Genomic DNA, 13674 nt, shown 5'->3' on the forward strand with positions numbered 1-13674 from the left:
AAATAGGAAGCCTATGTAAACAGGCAGAAAGCCCAAAGCAGCTGTTCTCCTGAAGAATTCCCTTGCTGCCGAGAAGATGGTACACCTCGTGGCTCGAAGCAACCGAGTCGACGGGCAAGGCAGAGGAGGAACATACTGCGGAGAAAAGAACCAGAACAATGGGATGCAAAAGCAGCAATGGCCGAAATTCCCCAGGACTGGTAAAAATATACTCAAATTGGCAAAATTGACAGACACCCTTTTTCCTGGTATACCGTTAGTTTTGTTATTGATAATGACCCAAGCAAATGGAAACCCTCATGAACCTTTTAAATGGACCTTAATCAGGTGGGAAGGACAAGTAACCATTCAGACTCAAGTTACTCCAGGAGCCCCTAGTTTTCTCTGTGCGCTGTGTGATCTCATACCAGTAAAACCCTGCCTGAACAAACATGGATTTTATTTTTGCCCTAGTTCGAACCATGAGAAAGGATACTGTAATTACCCAGGACATTATTATTGTGCCTACTGGGGTTGTGAAACAGTAGCCTCAGATTGGGAGGTTGACCAAGACAAGTATTTATGGGTAGGGTGGGGTCCTTTCGGATGTGAACCACCGAAACATGGAACAAATGGAGGTTTTTTGAATGAGGGTACATGTGACAAAATCTACATTAATGTGACACACCCAGAAGATGCAGGTTGGTTGATAGGAAAAACATGGGGGGCTAGACTTTGGGAATCAGGAACCGATAGGGGAGGACGTTTCCTTATAAAAAAGGAACCGATACCTCATGATCCTTTACCAGTAGGACCAAATCTGGTTCTGAATCCACCTACTTCATCTGAAGAAAAGGTTGCCCCCATAATTGTCGTAACCCCTTCTCCAGACTCCCTTTCAAAAAAAAAAAAACCAAAACAAAAAAACTAATGACACTGTGACTGAATTCTCCTTTTACAGGGATTTAGAGTTGTCAGAATCTAAAGACCCCTTATGGAATCTCATGCAAGCCTCTTATCGTGCCCTTAATGAAAGCAAACCAAATTTAACTAAGGAATGCTGGTTATGTTATAATGTTAGACCACCATATTTTGAGGCAATTGGAAAACCAGGTAGGATTCAATGGTCTAATGGTTCAAACCCACGAGAATGCCCATGGAATGACCAGAGGAACCATACGCAAGGAATTACTATTCAATTAGTAACAGGCCAAGGAAAATGTATAGGTACAGTGCCCGAAAAGTATCAGCCTTTGTGCAACCGAACAGTCACTAACACCAATATAGAGAAACACAAGAATCAAAATGACAAATGGGCTATCCCGACACCAGGAGCTAAATGGGTTTGTTCAGACATCGGAGTAACGCCTTGCCTATCCCTAAACGTGTTTAATCAATCTCAGTTTTGTGTACAGGTGATTATTGTTCCTCGTCTGATCTATCACACCTCTGAGGAGGTGTTACGCCACTTTGAAGGAGACCTGAACAGACAAAAACGAGAGCCAATTACAGTGGTAACCCTAGCTACACTGCTGATAGCGGGCGGAGTTGGAGCAGGTACAGGCATAGCCTCCCTAGTAAAAGGTCAGGAATTACAAAGTTTGCAGATGGCTGTAGATGGGGATTTAGCAAAAATAGAACAATCTATCCAAAATTTAGCCACTTCAGTAAAGTCTCTATCAGAAGTAGTGTTACAAAATAGAAGAGGATTAGATCTATTATTCTTAAAGGAAGGAGGGTTATGTGTAGCTCTCAATGAAGAATGTTGTTCTTTTGCTGACCATACGGGATTAGTCCAGGACGCCATGTCTGAACTCCGGAAAAGGTTAGATCAACGTAAGAAAGATCGTGAGGCGGGCAGGACATGGTATGAAAACTGGTTTAATATCTCACCTTGGCTAACCACTTTGTTGTCTGCTTTAGCAGGACCACTTATTATGTTGATTCTGGGACTTATATTTGGGCCTTGTATATTACGCTATATTTTACACTTTATTAGAGAACGGTTTGACATAGCTAAATTGCTTATTTTAACTACGAGGTCTAGGGCAAAATATAAGAGTGTATCTATTAATGAGGATGAAGATTGTTGTGAATGTGTTATGCCACGTGAAAACTATGCCTATTGTAATTGTGAGGTATTACCTTGTGAGTGTTATGATAAATGTTGGGATTGTGGAAAAAGGTTTGTTCGCAGTGCCGAGAATGAAAGCAGTGTATAATAAACAATAATAGGATAAAAAGAAAAAGGGGGGATTGTAAGAAACTATGGACTAGGGTATTGTTTATTTAAATTTATGTTAAGCCCATATGTAAATGTAAAGATTAGACAACAAAAGATAAGATAACCACCAGGTGTCCAGGATGTCGCTTGTGAAAAGATACGATCACTGCCAGGTGTCCAGGATGTCGCTTGTGAAAAGATACGATCACTGCCAGGTGTCCAGGATGTCGCTTGTGAAAAGATACGATCACTGCCAAGTGTCCAGGATGTCGCTTGTGAAAAGATACGATCACCGCCAAGTGTCCAGGATGTCGCTTGTGAAAAGATAAGATCACCACCAAGTGTCCAGGATGCCACCAGGTGTCCAGGAACCGACAGAAACAGGACAATGAGACAAAGGAGGAAGACCAGCAGGAGGCAGAAAACGACACCCCCCCCTAACAACAAAAGCATGACTCCACTACCTCATGAACATGGAAGTAAAGATGTATAAAAAGGGACTGTTTGAACTGCTCAGTACGGCAGTTGGTGGAGCGCAGACTCCCCTGTCGTCCAGCGCTGTCTTTGCTCATATTCTACTTGCTATAATTAATAAAATTTTAATTGGATTATGATCCATTGTGGTCTCAATTTATAACAGTTGATATTAAGCTTTTCCTTTGACACCAGAGCTGTGAAATATAGCTGACTCAAGGGGTAGGAAAATAGAGGAATATGTTTTCCTGACAACTGACACATGGCCTACTGTCTCCTTAAAGGGCTGCTGGCCATCCACTCTGCTTCCTGGCTCCCACAGGCCACCCTGGGTCTCAGCAGCAATCGGTGAATTTCAGCAGTTTGGCTGCTCAAACACAGCGTGCCTCAGCCAGGGCGCTGGACTGGAAATCACAGACGATTGATTCATCTTGCTGGGTTTCCAGCATCACCTAGTTTGGGGATATAAATCAAGGCCTCTATTTCTCTTAGTCCAGAAGGAAGTAAAAAGGGCTGTAACACATTTATTTTAAATTAAACCAAACTATTTTTCTTTCTTGGTTTTTGTTTGTTGGGTAGGGGTTTTTTTTCCCCCTTTCAAATTTTAAATAAGGTTAGGTGCTAGTCCTGATCCACACTAGTGAAAAAAGATGTCAGTTCTAGTTTTTAATCAGAACTAGCTGCTTTATTAGTTCAGACTATTTTAGATTTGAGGAAGAAAATAAATGACTGATAATGATAGAAAGATAGCATTTGTGTTACAGCTTATGTATTGTGAGCACTGTAAATATCAGTAAACCAATATCTTCCATCTGCCATGACTCTTAACAGCCCATTCTGAGAAGAAACTGAGGCTGAAAAGTCCCCGTGCAAGAGCTATACACAGGGGCAGATATGAGCTGATCTTTCAGTGTCATGATCACTGTCAATCCTCCAGAAAAAAAAAAGATTCCTTAATTCTTTTGTCTGCTTATAGGTTGCACTGAATGAACTTTGTCTGTGCAATGTGTATAAGAAGCTTCTGGCGTCTCAAAACAGAGATGATGTTTCCCGGTCTGGAAAGGCAACACCGGGCAGCATAAAACATCTGTGATAAACACATTTATCCACTAGGGGATGCCTGGACAAGCTCCTCTCGGTAGAAACCTGGTTCTTTCAATGATTCTGAAAAGCACAGGTTTGTGGTTACATTCCGAATTCGTGTGTGCCATTGCCGTTATCAGGACTGCCAATAGAGCAGCAGTGAATGGGCAGCTATACATGCACCAACAGGCTTTTTAGAAGGCAGATTTCCTGGTGCAAGTGATGCAAAGCACACAGGGAGTTCTGGACCACGGGTCCAACAAGCAAACAGTGAAATGGGGTGAGATGTGCTTTAAAATTAAATAGGTGCTTTACTGAGTCAAGAAGCCTAAGAACAGGCCTAGCAGCTGTCTGCACATAAAACAGCTCTATCCCTTTTCCACAAGTTCCCTGCTGCTCACCTGGTTCTGCAGAGTTTTATTTATATGACTCAACATCAGAAGACAGTGTGAGCTGGCTGCTCAGGAGAGAGGGACACAAGGAACGCATTTTTTGCAGGATTTACGGTTATACTTTTAGAAAGTGCTGCAGAACTGGGCCATACAGTTTGGTTTGGTAGAATTTCCCAGGCAGGACTGCTAGATCTCTCTAATGAATGGGAGTTCATGGCAGCTCCAGCTCATCGGGGCTAAGGAACCTACCAAGCTGGGATTCTGCTGCTTTGACAGAGTCCATGCTTAATAGTAATGAGCAAAACAGCTGATAAGCAGTGCAGAAATTTTCCCCATATGTAACAGCTCTCTGCATTTAGAATATTTTCACCTTAAACAACTGCATCTGAATACACATGACAACTATGGCTAATTCACTCAGACTTCACATATCACACAATATATTTGCTGCTCCTCGGGTGTTACCAAGAAGTTACTGTGAAATAAAATAAAAATAATTTAAAAACCCCACAACCCAAACCTAAAATCCCAAGTTGCAATGACTACTTTGAAGAAATATGTACGATTATTTTTATTGTTTGTGCCTGGTCCTGTTTATTACCAAATATTTAACAGGATGAAGTTCAACAGATTGAACTGTGTCGCGACGGAGGGAAGACACAGTCACTCAATATGAGTGATCAGCAGACTTCGTTTATTGTCCCTTACAGTCACCTTTTATATCTTGTTATAATTAGCTCATACATATTACAAAAGTTAAGCTCATTATTGGTTAGTTGCCTAAATACCAAGCCCGCCCCTAGTTTCTCTTCTGTAGTTATCTGTTCCCACCTGCAACATTCTTTTCCCACCGAAATCTTCCTGTTATTGTGTAACAAGGACAGCCAAAGACAGTGTATTTTGCTTTACTTCAGATAAGCTGAGAGCGATGTGCATTTTTGTCCAGCCAGCTGGACTATGTCTATGTGACCCTTTTCAGCTAGCCAGTTATCCACAGAACTGCTAATAGTGGTAGGTATTGAATTTACAATTGAACACAAAGTGGATGAGTCTATTATAAAGCTTGTCCAGGGAATGCATTTATGAGACATCCTCTAATCAGGTAAAGAGAGGGGGCATGTTTTTCCTTTCTTTGCTGCATTGTTAGTGTTTCACTGAAAGACTGGCTTGTATCCAGGAAACAGCAGATGTGGGTGGATAGAATTTTTTTTTCCTTGCCTTTCACTTAAAATAGGTCAATTTCCAAAATTTAATTATAAGAAAGAGCATCAAGAGCATCATAATTGTTACGTTGACAACTAAAATTATTATGAACATAAGCTTAGAAGACTTCGTCTCCATCTCACTATATCTTTCCTGAATCTGGCTCAATGCCACCACTTTTAAATGTGATTTCTGCATGCATTGCAAATCTCCAAATGTTTCTGAGAGCTTTGAATATTTGATTTATTGACTTGTTTTAATGCAACTTAATTCAACTTGTACCTACCTTCTTTTGATACTGGAGGACCTGTGGTAGGGGTTTACTTTACAAAAAGGAAACATTTATCTTGTTGCCATATTGATGTTATCCTGATAAGTTGCCATATTTATTCATAGTATTGAGGAGGGCCGATACCAACAAAATAAGATGAATGTTTCCATTTTGTTTCAAAGCAATGTTCATGAAAATAAAAGGCCATGGTCCCTACTTGTGATGTGCGGAATTAGACTCTATAACTCGAAAGTTATAAAGTAGGTATGTTTATTGTGCACAGATGCACGGGGGATCGCTCCTCCACAAGCGTGCATACCCGAAGTGAGGAACCATCCCACATTTATACAATAAAACGAATATTCAATTAACGCCTATGCATATTCGTTACCTAAACCCCGCTTCGTATGTTAATTAGCTTATCTGTCCTTTGCCTGGAGTGTGGTGGTCTTGCAGGTTTGTAGGTGATTCATGTTCTTGTGACCATCCAATCTTCTTCAGCAAGGAGAGGTGATTCATGTCCTTGTGACCATCCGATCTTCTCCAGCAAGGAGATGTAGTACTCCCTCCCTCTAGATAGCATTTGAATGTCTCTCATCCTATTCTCATTCTCTTTTAAATAGCCCCTTTGTTAGAGGAAGAAGGGCAGGCGTCTCCTCAAAACTGTAGTTGTCTCCTCAGAGCTGTGTGCCTATGTGACCAGACACCACACCCATGACCAGTCACCATACCCATATTCCTTGAGCAGACATATACAATCACAGTCGGTATCTACTGTCCCCATTTCACACTATTTCTCCATATCAATCCCCCCTTTTCTATCAAACTAAGTAAATTCTTTTACTTAAGCAGTCTTCCCGAATGATATAAAGCATCATACATAAGCGTTACCCTTTTAAACATTCTCCAAACCCACAAATATAACATAATGGTTTTTATTAAGGAAATTCCTAAACTGATCAATAAGATCACAATGGGGTGTACCATAGTGTTAAGAATTCCTGTTGCAGAAGGTGACCAGCCAAAGAGAGTATCCCACCTATTATGGTTTCCATCAGGAGATCATTTACATATTCATTACAATTCCGGGAATTGATTTACATATTTCTCTCCTGCCCAGTGTCCTTGAGGAGTGGTCGTCTGGGGGTCTTCAGGATGAAGATCAGGAGTCTTCCTCCAGTGAAGCTTTTTTTACCTTCTTGTTTCTGCGCAGACTCTGTTCCTCGATAGACTAATGAGCATGATTCAAATTCCTTGTTTAGGTAGCGTTATATACACAAACTTAGGACCAGATGGCCCTTATAAAGATAACAAATCCAAGGATCTTGTGTTTAGTACATCCGTGGTGCTGACACTAAGGGTCTTGGTGTATTCATCATGTTGACATTAAGGGTCCTTGAACACCTCCCAACTTTGGATATTTATATATAAGCACATCATTTTCTAAAAAGTAGTATACCATTCATCATTCATTGTACGTAGCTCATTATTCAATCCCCCCTGTTCTAAAAACTATCATTATGCTCTCTGATCATTCTTCGACAGCACCAAACAGAACATTGAAGTAATAAGGAGTATGTAATTGCCAATCTATTCCAAATACTGTACTCACTTGTACTATTTTGGCACAAAAGTGTGAGTCTCTATTGGAAGAGATTGTTGCCGGAACCTCAAAGCGGAGGATAATTTCATTTAACAATCCCTTCGTTACCTCTCTTGCTTTATTTGTTCGACAAGGAAAGGTTTTTGGCCAACCTGAAAACATATCAGACATAACTAATAAATATTGGTACCCCCCTTTTCTTGGGAGTTCGGAAAATCAGCTTGCCACTGTTGTCCTGGATAATTTCCTTTACTAATGTTCCCTAGTTTTATTTTATTTACTGTATTGGGATTATTGTGTAAACACATTTCACACTGCTGAGTCACCTGTTTTATTACAGTATACAAGTTTCGCCCTAACAATTTCTGATTTAGACTTTTATATAAAGTATCAGCTCCCCAATGCGTCTTATTAATAATAGGGCTGTGATCCATATTAAATTGGATGGTACCACTATACTACCATCCCTTAAATAAGTCCACTTTGGTCGGCTAGGCAGTTTCCAATTTCCAAATCAGTGCCTCAATGGGCCATCTTATGTTCATCCTTCCTGGATGACCCTCTTATAACAGAGGGGGCCATTCCTCACATCAAGGTCTGGCATGGCATATGTTCCCACCACTCAACGCCTACTGGGTTGCAGCCAGCAGCAGAGCTCAAGATCCTTCTTGGTGGCAAACACAGAGGCCAACCCAGTCTTGCCCTTGATTGTGGTAGGAGGCACCTGACCAACCTTATTCCTTGTACTTCGTTGTCAATGCAGTTTCATCTGCACGTCCCATAACAAGTCTTTGTCATGGCAAAACACAGATTTACATTAGTAAATCTACTACAGAGTGTATTTTATTTCACTTTTTCTGCCAATATCCCCACAGCCTTGCTGACTGTTATAAATTGAGACCACAATGGATCATAATCCAATTAAAATTTTATTAATTATAGCAAGTAGAATATGAGCAAAAACAGCGCTGGATGGCAGGGGAGTCTGCACTCCGCCAACTGCCGTACCGAGCAGTTCAAACAGTCCCTTTTTATACATCTTTACTTCCATGTTCATGAGGTAGTGGAGTCATGCTTTTGTTGTTAGGGGGGGTCGTTTTCTGCCTCCTGCTGGTCTTCCTCCTTTGTCTCATTGCCCTGTTTCTGTCGGTTCCTGGACACCTGGTGGCATCCTGGACACCTGGTGGTGATCTTATCTTTTCACAAGTGGCATCCTGCACACCTGGCGGTGATCGTATCTTTTCACAAGCGGCATCCTGGACACCTGGCGGTTATCTTATCTTTTGTTGTCTAATCTTTACATTTACATATGGACTTAACATAAATTTAAATAAACAATACCCTAGTCCATAGTTTCTTACAATCCCCCCTTTTTCTTTTTTTATCCTATTATTGTTTATTAGACACTGCTTTCATTCTCGGCACTGTGAACAAACCTTTTTCCACAATCCCAACATTTATCGTAACACTCACAAGGTAATACGTCACAATTACAATAGGCGTAATTGGGTAATACATATAATAATAACATACAAAACCAAAACTTAAAAATAACACTTTTTCTTAACACATTCCCTTTTTTTTTTTTTTTTTTTTTTTTTTTTTTTTTTACATGCGTCACTATCATGGCTAGACTATAGGGATTTCGCATGCGCGGTCTTTCCAGATTTTTCCAACACATTCTGTGGGGCTTTAAAATCGCGCATGCGCATGCTCAAAGGTATACACGGACCATTCGCGTGACAAACAATGGCTACTGCGCGCCCAGATGAAATCCCAAACCCATTTCCCGAGCTTACCACTCCAGTAAGTCTATTAATGGTAACATTTATGGCACTATGGCCAAAGGACAGGTCCCAGTTTTCAATGTAAGGTTTTTTTACCACCAGACCACCACGTCACCTGCCAGAGAAGAAAGGTCTAGAGTGGACATTTCGCCCTCTGAACATTCTGTAAGGTGAGTGTTCTCAAAAAGTTTAACCTATATGGTTCATTAGAAAGAAGATCAAAATTTTATATATATATCTTTTTTTCCTGTTGCTGTTTAGGCAGAGGGTGCGTTTTTCTGTTGTCTCACGTCAAGAACTTATGGCGGAGGTGAAAAAGTATAAAAGGCTTTACCATATCGTCGTCTTTGCATTCCTGGCGCTTGTTTTTATTGCTATTCTATTTTTTTTTTTTACTCAGCTTACATTATTATCTGAATTGTTAAGAGTTAATTGTTTCCAAATTCTTGTTGGCTATTAAAATGTTATTTTGTGTGTACATTTTGTCATACTACTCGCATTTGTTTAACGCCATCGGGTGAAACCATAATAGCAAATTGCATGTTAGTTATAACGTGTTGAATTAATCTTATAAAACATGGAACAACACATGGCAAAAACAATAAGGTGGCTAATCCACATAACAAATAAAATAGGATTCGTTTTACCCAGGGGCTCCTGAGAAGCCAGGAAAACAAGTCAATATTCGTCTTTCCAAGTTCAGACGGGAACATGGGCTAACTTCCCTGTCTCTGATGTGATTTAACTACCTCACCATTGTCATCAATTTTCAAACAACAATTGGAAACATTTACTTTACCACAAACACCTCTTTCTTTGGCTAGCAGGTAGTCCAGAACCATCCTGTGTTGATAAATTGCATTTAACATCAAAAGCTTTAGCTGTTTGATTAATAATAATTTCCAAGACAGCCTGTAGACGAATGATATGATTCAGATTGTAGATAGGTTCTCGAGCGCCGTTAATAAGTTCATTAGGATTCCAAGTTGCAGGTTTATAATACTGTATGATACGTTGGGGTGTCCATTCATTTAATAAATATTGGTACCCCCTCAATTCTTGGGAGTCTGGAAAAATCAACTTGCCACTGTTGCCCTGGCTAATTTTCAAACACATTTCACATCGCTGAGTCACCTGTTTTATTACAGTATACAAGTTTCACCCTATCAATTTCTGATTTAGACTTTTATATAAATTATCAGCTCCCCAATGCATCTTATTATGTTCTATTACGGCTGTGGTCCATATTAAATTGGATGGTACCACTATACGACCATCCCTCAAATAAGTCCACTTATTTATTTTATCATTCATGTCCTGAATGACCTTTAAGTTTTCTTTAGAATAATTTGGCTCCTGATCTGTACTTACAGTTTGGATTTTACCGTCTGGTATTAAGGATAATTCTTCCTTTCCTACCTCCTCTGCTACTTGAATGACTTCATGGTCGGCCAGGCGGTTTCCAGTTTCCAAATCAGTGCCTTAATGGGCCATCTTATGTTCTTCCTTCCTGGAAGACCCTCTTATAACAGAGGGGGCCATTCCTCACATCAAGGTCTGGCATGGCATATGTCCCCACCGCTCAGCGCCTACTGGGTTGCAGCCAGCAGCAGAGCTCAAGATCCTTCTTGGTGGCAAACACAGAGGCCAACCCAGTCTTGCCCTTGATTGTGGTAGGAGGCACTTGACCAACCTTATTCCTTGTACTTTGTTGTCAATGCAGAGTTTCATCTGCACATCCCATAACAAGTCACAGTCATGGTAAAACACAGATTTACATTAGTAGAACTACTACAGAGTGTATTTTATTTTAGTTTTTATGCAATATTCCCCACAGCCTTGCTGACCAAGGGATATTGTTTTACCTGAACTAGGCAGGCCTCCCGTTTATCATTTCTACTGTAACAGGGAAAGCATTTTTCCCTTTACCTGGAATTTACTTCCAGATATACCTGGTTAAAGATTTCTTTTACTTCAGGGAGGTCCTTTCTTCCACTTTTCTGTTGAATTAAAGATAAGATCAACATTTACTTTTAAAGGTTTCAGGATTTTTTCCTGGTGGCCAGCAGCTCCCACAACTGTAACAAATTCTTTTCACTGAAGTTTAACACCAAATAAGTTGGTTTTGTATTCACCAACTTTTCTACATCACGATTACCTTAGTAAAAATCAACTCGAACCTTTATCCAGTCCTATTCACAACTAATTTTCAAACATCTAAATTTCCCCATCAGAAAAAATCAACTCGAACCTTTATCCAGTCCTATTCACAACTAATTTTCAAACATCTAAATTTCCCCATCAGAGATTCACCTTTACTCTCCTCAGACCCACTGCCTGCCCTAGAGGGGCCGTTACCGGTCCTGTTGTGCTGCAAATGCTGCAGCAATTGGGGTGACATTGTCAGGTCCTTCTGCTCAATTGTCAGCAACAGCAACCCCTCCTCCCCACCATCAGAAGGGTTCGGGTCAGGAGATGCTCTTACCGCTCTGCAGGTTACACAAGCCTGCCTCTGCAGCAGCACTTCTGTTTTAACTCTTTCTTACCCTGAATGCAAATCTGCTACTTGTTGCTTTAAGTCTGTGTTATTACATATCAGCCTTTGCAGGCAAACAGCAAACACCCTGCCATGCATCCATCGTGACTCAGCCGCACCTTCGAGGGGTACGGGGGTTTGTACAAACTCACCCCAATACTTTAACACTTTCACAGGGGTTTTTTGACTCTCCACTCCCCCGGCTTCAGATCTTACATACATTAGCACAAGTTTTTTTTTTATCTTACAACGTGTTTCATTCTGGTTGCTCCATAGAAGGAACCACAACCTCCCCTCTGATCCTTTTCCATTGCTAATATTAAGGGATCTTGTGGAGCTAGGTTAATACCACACTCTTTTGCCACTCTGGGTGATTCCTCAGAGTGAAAAACATACCAGCATACATTACTTCATCCCATTTTTCCTCTCGCCTTAAAAATAACATTAATTTTAACAAAACATTATAATTCAGTGTGCCGTTTAAGGGCCATTTTCTCTGTCCCCTAACTTATACAGGGGCCACCACTGATTGCAGTACTTAGCCAAAGTTCTCTTATTCACGCTTCCCCCAGCTGCCCCCCCCATTTCCTTCCAGTGACCTTTCTTACTATTATCTCAATCGCTATCCCAGCCACAGAGACTCTAATTTCACTTACAGCTCTCTCTCTTATCCCAAGGCGTCCAAACCTTACAGTCAGGGCATTCAATTTCTTGTCGCCACCATACATATAATAATTCTTTACACCATATACACTTTAAAACATACAGAGTTTCACATTCACCCCTCGGATGTTCAAGACAATAACCACATACCAACATTTGTAATATACTGAATACAGAAATGTTCTCACATTTCCAGAATAAATGAGTATAACAATTATTAATAACCTTGTAATTATTAATTAAAAGGCCACTTTTCTCCACATTCCAGCTTATAAAGCGGCCACCATTGATTACAATATTTTATCAATGTTTTCCTATTCACATTTCCACCAGCGGATCCTCCAATAACCTTCCAATGACTCAAAACACACCCTAGCGGATTTTTCTTTAAAATCCCACCACTCTGCTTTCCTCCCATTTTTCCCAGCTTACACTCACAGAACACACTTATCACTTACAGAATTACTACTTACAAAATGCAACACACAGGTATCTTTCTACAGCAACACCAAGAGCTCACTATTATTATCAAAAATATAGCCAAAATCACAGTAACAATTATCAAAGTCAAATTCCACATTCCATAAATCCGGTAACCAAAATAAGCAACACTGCAGCAAATAAGCTTGAAACAATGAATATTCCATTAACGCCTATACATATTCATTACCTGAACCCGCCTACCCTCTCTTCGTATGCTAATTAGCTTATCAGCCTACCCTCTCTTCGTATGCTAATTAGCTTATCAGTCTTTCACGCTTGTGCAGATTCTTCCAAAAATTGTGGGCCGGGGTCTTTAGAATGTGGGCAGTGGTCTATGGGAGGAAGGCTGTAGGTCTTCCTCATGGTGTACTTTTCACCTTTTGCTCATTTGCAGTGTTCTTATCAGTCTAAGGTAATTTATGCCCTTGCTGGCCATCTGCTTTTCTTGCTTAATTATTTCTTTTACCCTTATCTGTCCTCTCCTGCTGAAGTGTTCCGCTAAAGTTTTTCCCATAATTTTGCCACAAACTGAGTTTTGAGGAGCGCTTGCCCTAAAGGGTTGTCTGGATTTACCCCAGAGTACAGCTGAAGGGCTTTCCTCAGTCATTCCAGCCACTCAGTGGGGCTCTCATCTTTCTTTTGCATTTCATTAAATGCTTTATTGATATTCTGGCCACGGGGTACTGCTTCTCTAATCCCCTGAATTACTATAGTTCTCAGGTCCTGCATATGAGTTCTATGCACCGGATCCTGATTATCCCAATTAGGTCTTTGGAGTGGCCATTTAATATCTGCTTGGGGTCCCTGGGTTTCCTCCCAATCTTTTTCTGACCCACAGACTGGCCAAAAGACATTTTTAGAAATCTTCTTCCCTCCCCATATCTTAGTACAATATTCTATCATTTTCTGCTTATTTTTCCCTAGGGTTCCAGGGAAATATCTCCAATTGTCTAAGATATATGCCAGAGGGGTATTC

This window comes from Falco naumanni, chromosome W (genome assembly GCF_017639655.2).
Source record: "Falco naumanni isolate bFalNau1 chromosome W, bFalNau1.pat, whole genome shotgun sequence".
NCBI classification, from domain to species: domain Eukaryota; kingdom Metazoa; phylum Chordata; class Aves; order Falconiformes; family Falconidae; genus Falco; species Falco naumanni.